The following is an 8,237-nucleotide window of genomic DNA, read 5'->3' on the forward strand; positions in this document are numbered from 1 at the left end:
TGGACATCACCAACAGTCAGAGCCCAATCAGAAGTGGAGAAGTAATTTCAGAGAACAGAGGTGAAAGCAGTGAAGCACAAAGGAAATCCACTCGGAAGATTCGACTACCTGAAAGGTATAAGGACTATGCTCTCATGACTAGTGTTTTGAATGTCATAGAACCCATGAACTTTAATGAAGCTAATGAACATGAAGAGTGGAGAAAAGTTATGGAGGAAGAACATGAATCTATAACTAAAAATAAAACCTAGGAATTAATTGAATTTTAGGTAGAGGAGGAATGACTTGTTGTAGAGTTTTATGAACCCAACGTTTCGGACTACCAATTGAGTCCATCATCAGGGGAGAATGCGTCAATAGATATTCTTAAAATCATAATGATGTATCCAAGAGCTAAAATTAGGGTATATATATAAGTTATTAAATAAAAGAAATAAGAAAATAGGTCGGCTCTTATCTTTTTATTTAATTAATTAATTAAATTATTTATTATTATTATTATTATATAATATTATTATTTTTAATTAATTAATTAATTTATTCAAGGGGATAACTTAATCGAATAATTTTATTATCTATAGAATTCATTATTATGTTTATTAATTTTATTTTAAATAATTGGTTCAATTGATTCATTAATTTGTTTAAATAATAAATTAATTTGTTTGATTAATCAAATTAATTAATTTAATTATGTATTCATTATTAATATGTTTATTCATTTATTTACATTATTAATTTATTAATTTGATTAATTAATTCATTAATTAATAAGTTTACAGGGATATATTAATTACTTATTTTTCTATTTCTTGAATTAATTATTAGGTTTAATAAATTTAAGAAAAATTAATTTTTATTTTTTGTTTTATTTTATTTTTTATTTTATTTTTTTATTGATTAATTACTATGTTTTGCTAATTAACTAATTTTTGATAGTTAATTAAACGAATAGATTTGTGCTGTAGAGTGTAGAAACAGTGTGTTGTAGAGTGTAGAAACACTTGAGAACGGACGCGTCTGCAACCCTAGCGCGTCTGCTGAGAGTTCCCGCTTGCGCCCTCCCTCATGGAGCATGGAGGCGGCCCTGCGGCCCCTCCCCCCTTCCCTCCGGAGATCGAAGCCTTCAAGGCTCTCGTCTCAGCAACAGGAAAGCGTCAGGCCTCCGGCCAGCAGCAAAAATTCGTCAAAAAACTGGATAGCATACCCAAGGTAGCTTTGCCTGAGGAGGAAATCTGCAGATCCGCGCTAAATCTTGCAGAAAAAGGTCTGATCGGTCAGTTCACCGGTTTGTGGCCATCCCCGAGAGCAGTCAAAGAATGGGTCAAAAGGAATTGGCTACCTTTGGTAAACGAAGGAATCAATATCTATTTTGTAGGCAAAGGGTTTTTTGTCTTCTTGTTTGACAGCACAGAGGACAGAGGCCTGATTTTCAGAAATGGGCCTTATTTCATGGGGCCTCAAGGTCTCTACTTGAACAAATGGTCCACTGATTTTGATCCAGCGCAAGACGTACCCAAGGATGTTCCTGTCTGGGTGCGCCTCCCGCATCTGCCTCTGCATTGTTGGAATCAAAGCTCCCTCCAATCCATTGGAAATGCACTGGGAAAATACATAGACCAGGCCCCAAGGAAGGATCAGTATTCTTGTGCACGGATTTGCGTGGAGGTCGACTTGGAAACAGGATTACCCGAAGCGATTCAGTTATCGGTGGCAAACTGGACACACATACAAGAGCTAGATTATGAACAGCTGCCATTCAAGTGCCGATTCTGTCACGAATACGGGCACTCTGCAAGATACTGCAAAAAAAGAAATGAGGAGACATCAGAGAAAGAAAAAGAAGAACAATGGAAACAGGCAAAGAAGACAACATTCAGCAGGCAGAATAACAAAAACAAGGCAAAAGGGACAGAGAACAAAGCAGACCATGGAAGCACGAGTAATCAAAACGCTGGCAGTAGTGAAAAAAAAGGCAATGAGGGGGACAAAAACCCCTTTGAAATCCTCACGCCTCCTTCAGATCCACTGGAAGCAGGAGAAGAAGAACCCCCACAGCAGGAGAATATTGAAACTACAGAACCAGGTAATAACCCAATCCCCAACTCATGCAATATCTCTTCCCCTTCATACGCAGATATAATCAAAAAAAAGAAGAAAACTGTAGAGAATATGGGATCATCAGATGATGAAACATTTGAAAGGTCAACAAAAAGGGCTGGGAGAAGATCAAACAAGGAAGCTAGAGAAGAGGAGTCAGAAAGACAAAAAACCCTAGGCAGTCAAGCTACTATCGAAATGACACTAGGGAGGAATATCAGGCCTAGAGCCTCCAAAGGAGGAGGGCCTAACCCTATAAGCGGTAAATGATGCAGTTGATCTCTTGGAACTGTAGGGGTCTGGGTAATCCCAACAAGGCAGAGGCTATCAAAGACTTATTGAAGATGGAGACCGCGGACATCCTAATGCTCCAAGAGACCAAAATAGAAGGGGAAACTCTTCTAAACACCAGTGCTACAAAATGGAAATTTGACTCAGGAAAGGCTGTTAGTGCAAGAGGCACAGCTGGAGGAATAGGTACTTTTTGGACAAAAGACTTCTCTCTAGAACGATTCTTAGCAACCCAACATTGGATCTTCACAGAGCTGCGTCACACCGTAAGCAACCTTTCCCTCGCTCTGTTTAACTTGTATGTCCCTGTTCAGTATGAAGAAAAGAGAGAGTGTTGGAGGACACTTCTGGATTATATAGCGCAAATCAGCCCCTCAAATTTAGTCATAGGTGGTGATCTGAATATAACTCTAGATCCCAAAGAAAAGAAAGGAGGGATTCAGTCTAGAGATCCTTTTATCAATACAGTGGGCAACCTGATTCTGCAATGGGATTTGGTAGACTTCAAACCAGTGAAAGGCAAATACACCTGGACAAACAATAGAACCGGAGAAAATCATATTTCTGCCAGATTGGACAGGTTTCTCATCAGCAGCTCTCTAATGATGGACAAAAGAATAGTATTCACCAAGATTCTCCCAAAGCTCACATCGGATCACAAGCCTATCCTCTTATGCCTAAAAGAAGAAGAAGATCTAGGTCCCCTTCCATTTCGCTTCAACCCCCTTTGGGCAGGGAAAGAAGGGTTTATAGAAACAGTTCAAGCAGCATGGAGGATTGATGTTTTCGGTTCCCCAAGCTATGTGTGGGAACAAAAAATGAAAAACACAAAAAAAGCGCTCAAAAGCTGGATAAAGAAATCCACGCAATCTCCCAATAGACAGAGGAAGGAGGCAGTTCTTCAATTGGAAGAAATACAACTTGAAATGGAGGAGAAAGATCTCTCTTCTACAGATTTAGCTAATGAAAAATCTGCACAAAGGAATGTATTCTGTTCCTTCAGAAATGAAGAGGAATATTGGCGTTTAAAGTCTCGAAGCCTGTGGCTCAAATCTGGGGACAGAAATACCTCATATTTTCATAGACAGTGCAGGGCCCGTCTTTCGCGAAATCATATATCAGAAATTACCAGCACCACTGGTCAGGTCCATAAAGGATTTACTCAAATCAAAGAAGCAGCTGTAAACCACTTTCAGAACCTTCTGAGTGCAGAAAGTAATGGGAACGAGGAGGAGGAAGTGGAGTTTCTCTCAGCCATTCCAAATCTATTCAATGAAGAAGATAATGACTCTCTGATGAGTCCTGTAACGGAAGAAGAGATAACTAATATAGTCTGGGCTATGGAGCCAGACAAAGCCCCAGGTCTCGACGGTTTCACAGCACATTTTTATAGAATTTGTTGGGAGATTATCAAAACTGACCTCTTTAGAATGATAAGAGGGACCTTGAGAAAGGAAAAAATGGGTGGAGGAATAAAATCGACATTTCTTGCCTTAATTCCAAAGGAAACAAACCCAGGATCCTTCGACAGATACAGGCTGATTTCTCTTTGTAATACATCATACAAGATCGTAGCTAAACTGCTGGCAAATAGAATTAAGCCTCTTCTTCAAAAACTCATCTCTCCAGCCCAAGGAGGATTTGTGAAAGGCAGGCAACTTTTGGACAATGGCATTCAAATCCAAGAGGCTCTCCATTCCAGCCACTCTCAGAAAGAGCAAGGTATGATCATTAAACTAGATATGAGTAATGCTTTTGATCGTGTTAACCGTTCCTTTCTGCTTAGGGTGCTTGCAGCGTTTGGGTTTAGGCAGGAATTCATAAACCTTATTAAAGCTTGCATTGAAAACATCTGGATAGCTCCAATGGTAAATGGGAGACCAACAGAGTTTTTTCAAGCCACCAGGGGACTGAGGCAAGGTTGCCCCTTGTCTCCCTTTCTCTATATTCTGATGGCGGACACTTTAAGCAGAAAATTGACACGGGAGCAACAAAGTGGCATCATTCCTGGGATAAGAATCGTTCAAGGAGTTGTTCCAGTAAACCATGCGCTATTTGCCGATGATTCACTCTTGCTCGGGGGCGCTTCCATGAGAATTGCTAAATCCTTCAAGACAATTCTCCAAAAGTACTGTAATGTCACTGGAGCTCTTATCAGTGAGAGGAAGAGTGTAGTATATGGATGGAATACAGATGAACAAACTATTGAAAGGATAGCCAGTGAATTGGGATTCAAAGGCTATGCAGAATGGGATAAAATAAAGTACCTTGGTCTACCGTTGACGATGGGATCCAACCGAAATTATTTGTGGGAGGAGGTAATATCCAAGTTTAAAAAAAAGATAGCAGCGTGGGGCGGAATCTGGCTTTCCACAGGCGGCAAGCTTACTCTCATCCGTTCGGTGCTCTCAGCATTACCCACTTTCCAAGCATCCTTGTTAATGGCTCCAAGGCAAATCGCAGATCAGATCTCTTGTTTAATGAGGAATTTTTTGTGGAACGGAGGGAAGGGGAACAGCAATCGATTTCACTTAGTTAATTGGGAAATGGTGAAGCGTCCCATTGCTGAAGGTGGACTCCAAATCAGAGACCCCCATCATGCAAATCTTGCCTTGGGTTGCAAACTTCTGTGGCAGCTTATATCCGAACCCACGCATCCAATCAGCCAGCTCTTAAATTTAAAATATCTCAGAAATCGGTCGATCATTTCCTATAACCCAGCGCCTTCTCCTGGAGGAACACAGGCTTGGAGGCTTTGTTGCAAAGGGTTAGACTTCTTCAGGACACATTTGTATAAAATTCCAGGGAACGGCAAAAAATCATTGCTGTGGAGAGACCGAATCATGGGGCACCCTCCTCTTTCGGTCATAAACGAAATCGCAGATTTAAGAGTTTGGTTAAGATCAAAAGGAATCAGGAAAATCGAGGACATTGCAGAATGGGATAACAAAGGAAATTGGCAGCGTTGGACTATGCCCAACATACCATCACGACTAAGAAATCAGCTAAACTACTTCATGGAAGCAATCACAGACTTCACTCCAGTACACAAAGACGAGGAAGATTCATGGGGTTGGGGACGAACAGGGGTTTACACAGCCAAGCAAGGGTACTTACATATGCAAGGCAAAAAGGACTCTTTGCACCCGGAAACAGTGTGGAGGCAGATCTGGGAAAACTTCAGCATCCCGAAGATCAATTTCTTCTTCTGGACCTTGTTTCACAACAAAATACTGACTGGAGAAAATCTTTGTAAAAGGAATATTGCAGGTCCACATCGATGCGTGTTCTGCAAAAAAGCCTTGGAGACCTCAGCTCACATGTTCATTGACTGCGAGTATGCTCAGATGGCCTGGGCCAGCTTCTTGGCGGGACTGAATGTTAGCCCACCGGTGCAGTGTTCAATAACAGACATGTTTTTGTCTTGGAAAGCTCGGTATCCCTACAGCATCGCAGAAAAGACTCTTTGGTATAAGGTGTGGATTGCAGTTCCAAAATATGTGTGCTGGAAGTTGTGGCTCTCCCGGAATGAAATTGTTTTTAATCAAAAAGAAATGTCTGCAGGAAATGTCGCAGAAAAGGCCAAGAAACTACTTATAGAAACTCTGAGACAAACCAATGTCAGTGACAGCTCCCTAAGAGATGAAGAAAGAGCATGGCTGGGTGATTGCATTCCTTCATCGAGCCCTTCTTTAATCACCCACCCAAAACTCAAGGAAAACTGGCAGATCCGAGACACTTTGGAAAACTTCCAGAAGTGGTGGAAATCTCAAGGAAAATGCACTATTTTCTTTGATGGAGCTTCAAAAGGTAATCCAGGCAGATCAGGAGCAGGGGGGGTCATCTACTTCCCGAATGGAAGAAAAGAGGATTACAGCTGGGGTCTCGGAATTAAAACCAACAATCAGGCAGAAGTCCTCAGTCTTTTAAAAGCTTGCCAACTGGTCAGTAAAGGAAACCCAAAGGAAATCCTAGTGTTTGGAGACTCAGAATTGCTGATAAAATCTCTATTAAATAAGAAAGGGCTCAAGGATCCAATATTGAACAAACAGATATCAAGAGTAAATAGACTCTTGAAGGACTTCTCTTCAGTTCAAATCTACCACATTCTCAGAGAATTAAACACAGAAGCAGACAGCCTGGCAAATATTGGATGTAATCTAGAAAAGAACATGATCAGCATAGATGCAGGAGAACCATACATGGCAGCCATTCCTTGAAAGGACAAGTTGATCTTGTAAACGCAGAAATCTGTTCTTTTAGAAACAGGAAATTGTAAAACTTGATATGGCTTTGGCCATCCTTTAATAAAATATCCGTTGCGGTTAAAAAAAAAAAAAAAAACGAATAGATTAGTTAACAAATTGATTATATATATTTGAGAAATCCAATTTATTTTGTTGCTTTGTGGACTTTAGAAAGGCTTTCGATACAGTTCCTAGATACAACCTTTGGAATAGATTAGAAGAGCTAAAGGTTCCTCTCGAGTTGAGAGCTGCCGCTATAAGGTTATACGAGAATGTAATTGCCAAGCTAAAGAGCAATGAAGGGTGGTCGAAAGATATTAAGTGTAACATCGGAGATAAACAAGGTTGCCCCCTCTCCCCTACCCTATTTGGCATTTACATCGATAAGCTCGAAGGCTATTTAGAGGAAGCAGGATGTGATGGCACGATCTTAGCTGGGATAGTCGTCATCCTTCTTCTTTATGCTGACGATATTGTTCTTTTGGCAAGGTGCCCATCTGATCTTAATAAGCAACTCAGGCTTCTTAAAGATTTCTGCTCTACCATGGGTATGACTGTTAACACTGACAAAACAAAAGTTATGATTATCAAATCCAAGAAGGAAACTTACGCTAATTTTATGTATGACAATAATAACTTGGAGGAAGTGTATTCTTACAAGTACCTAGGAATTGATATTCATCACAAGCTCAACTGGAACCATAGCATTGAGAAAAGGATTAATGGGGGATGGAAAGCTTACTTTGGTCTTGAAAATAATTGTAAAATAGAAAACCTTGTAATGTGGGATAAAAAGAAGTTCCTCTTTGAAACTTTAGTCACTCCTGTTATCTTATATGGCTGTGAGGTTTGGGGTTGCAGCATCTCCAGAGAATCATGGAGAAAGATTGAGCAAATCCAGAAGCGTTTTATAACTTATAACCTGAAAATTAAAAGTAATACACCCTATCCTATTCTCCTTATAGAAGCAGGTCTTTCCCCTATTGAGAGCGTAGCTATGCTTAGGCTTCTATTGTACAAGCACAAAATCAGTAACATAGACGATCATAGACTTCCTAAGCTAGCTTTAAATTCTAGCCAAAACCACCTAAGGCTCAATCGAGGGTGGAATAAAGACACAAGGGCCTGGTTAAACTATTGGGAGATCAACGAAAATGATGCATTGCAAAACATAAATAACATTAAAGATATTGTTACTTCTAAGTTCAAAGAAAAAATGTGGTGTGAGAAAGACTTAGCGGCTAAAAGAAAATTAAGTTATTATAAGAAAGTCATCAACCCCAGCCTAGAAGATCAAAAGTATCTCTCTATTTTAACTAGCTCAAAGAAGAAAATTAATATAGCAAAGATTAGAACGCATTCTCATGAGCTCCATAGTTAAACAGGTCGTTGGGCAGTTCCTAAAATGCCATGGACAGAAAGGATTTGCCATATATGTGAGAATAGGAACATCGAGGATGAAAACCACTTCCTCTTAGAATGCCCTGCGTATAACCACATTAGATCTCATTTTCACAATCTTTGTTACAATACTGACCTTCCTAGCCTTTTACAATTTCAAAATTATAGTGAGCTCGGGAGGCTTCTCTCCAAGCTTTT

This window comes from Pinus tabuliformis, chromosome 2_1, assembly GCF_031772625.1.
Source record: "Pinus tabuliformis cultivar Carrire ecotype Pingquan chromosome 2_1, CPIR1, whole genome shotgun sequence".
NCBI classification, from domain to species: Eukaryota; Viridiplantae; Streptophyta; class Pinopsida; order Pinales; family Pinaceae; genus Pinus; species Pinus tabuliformis.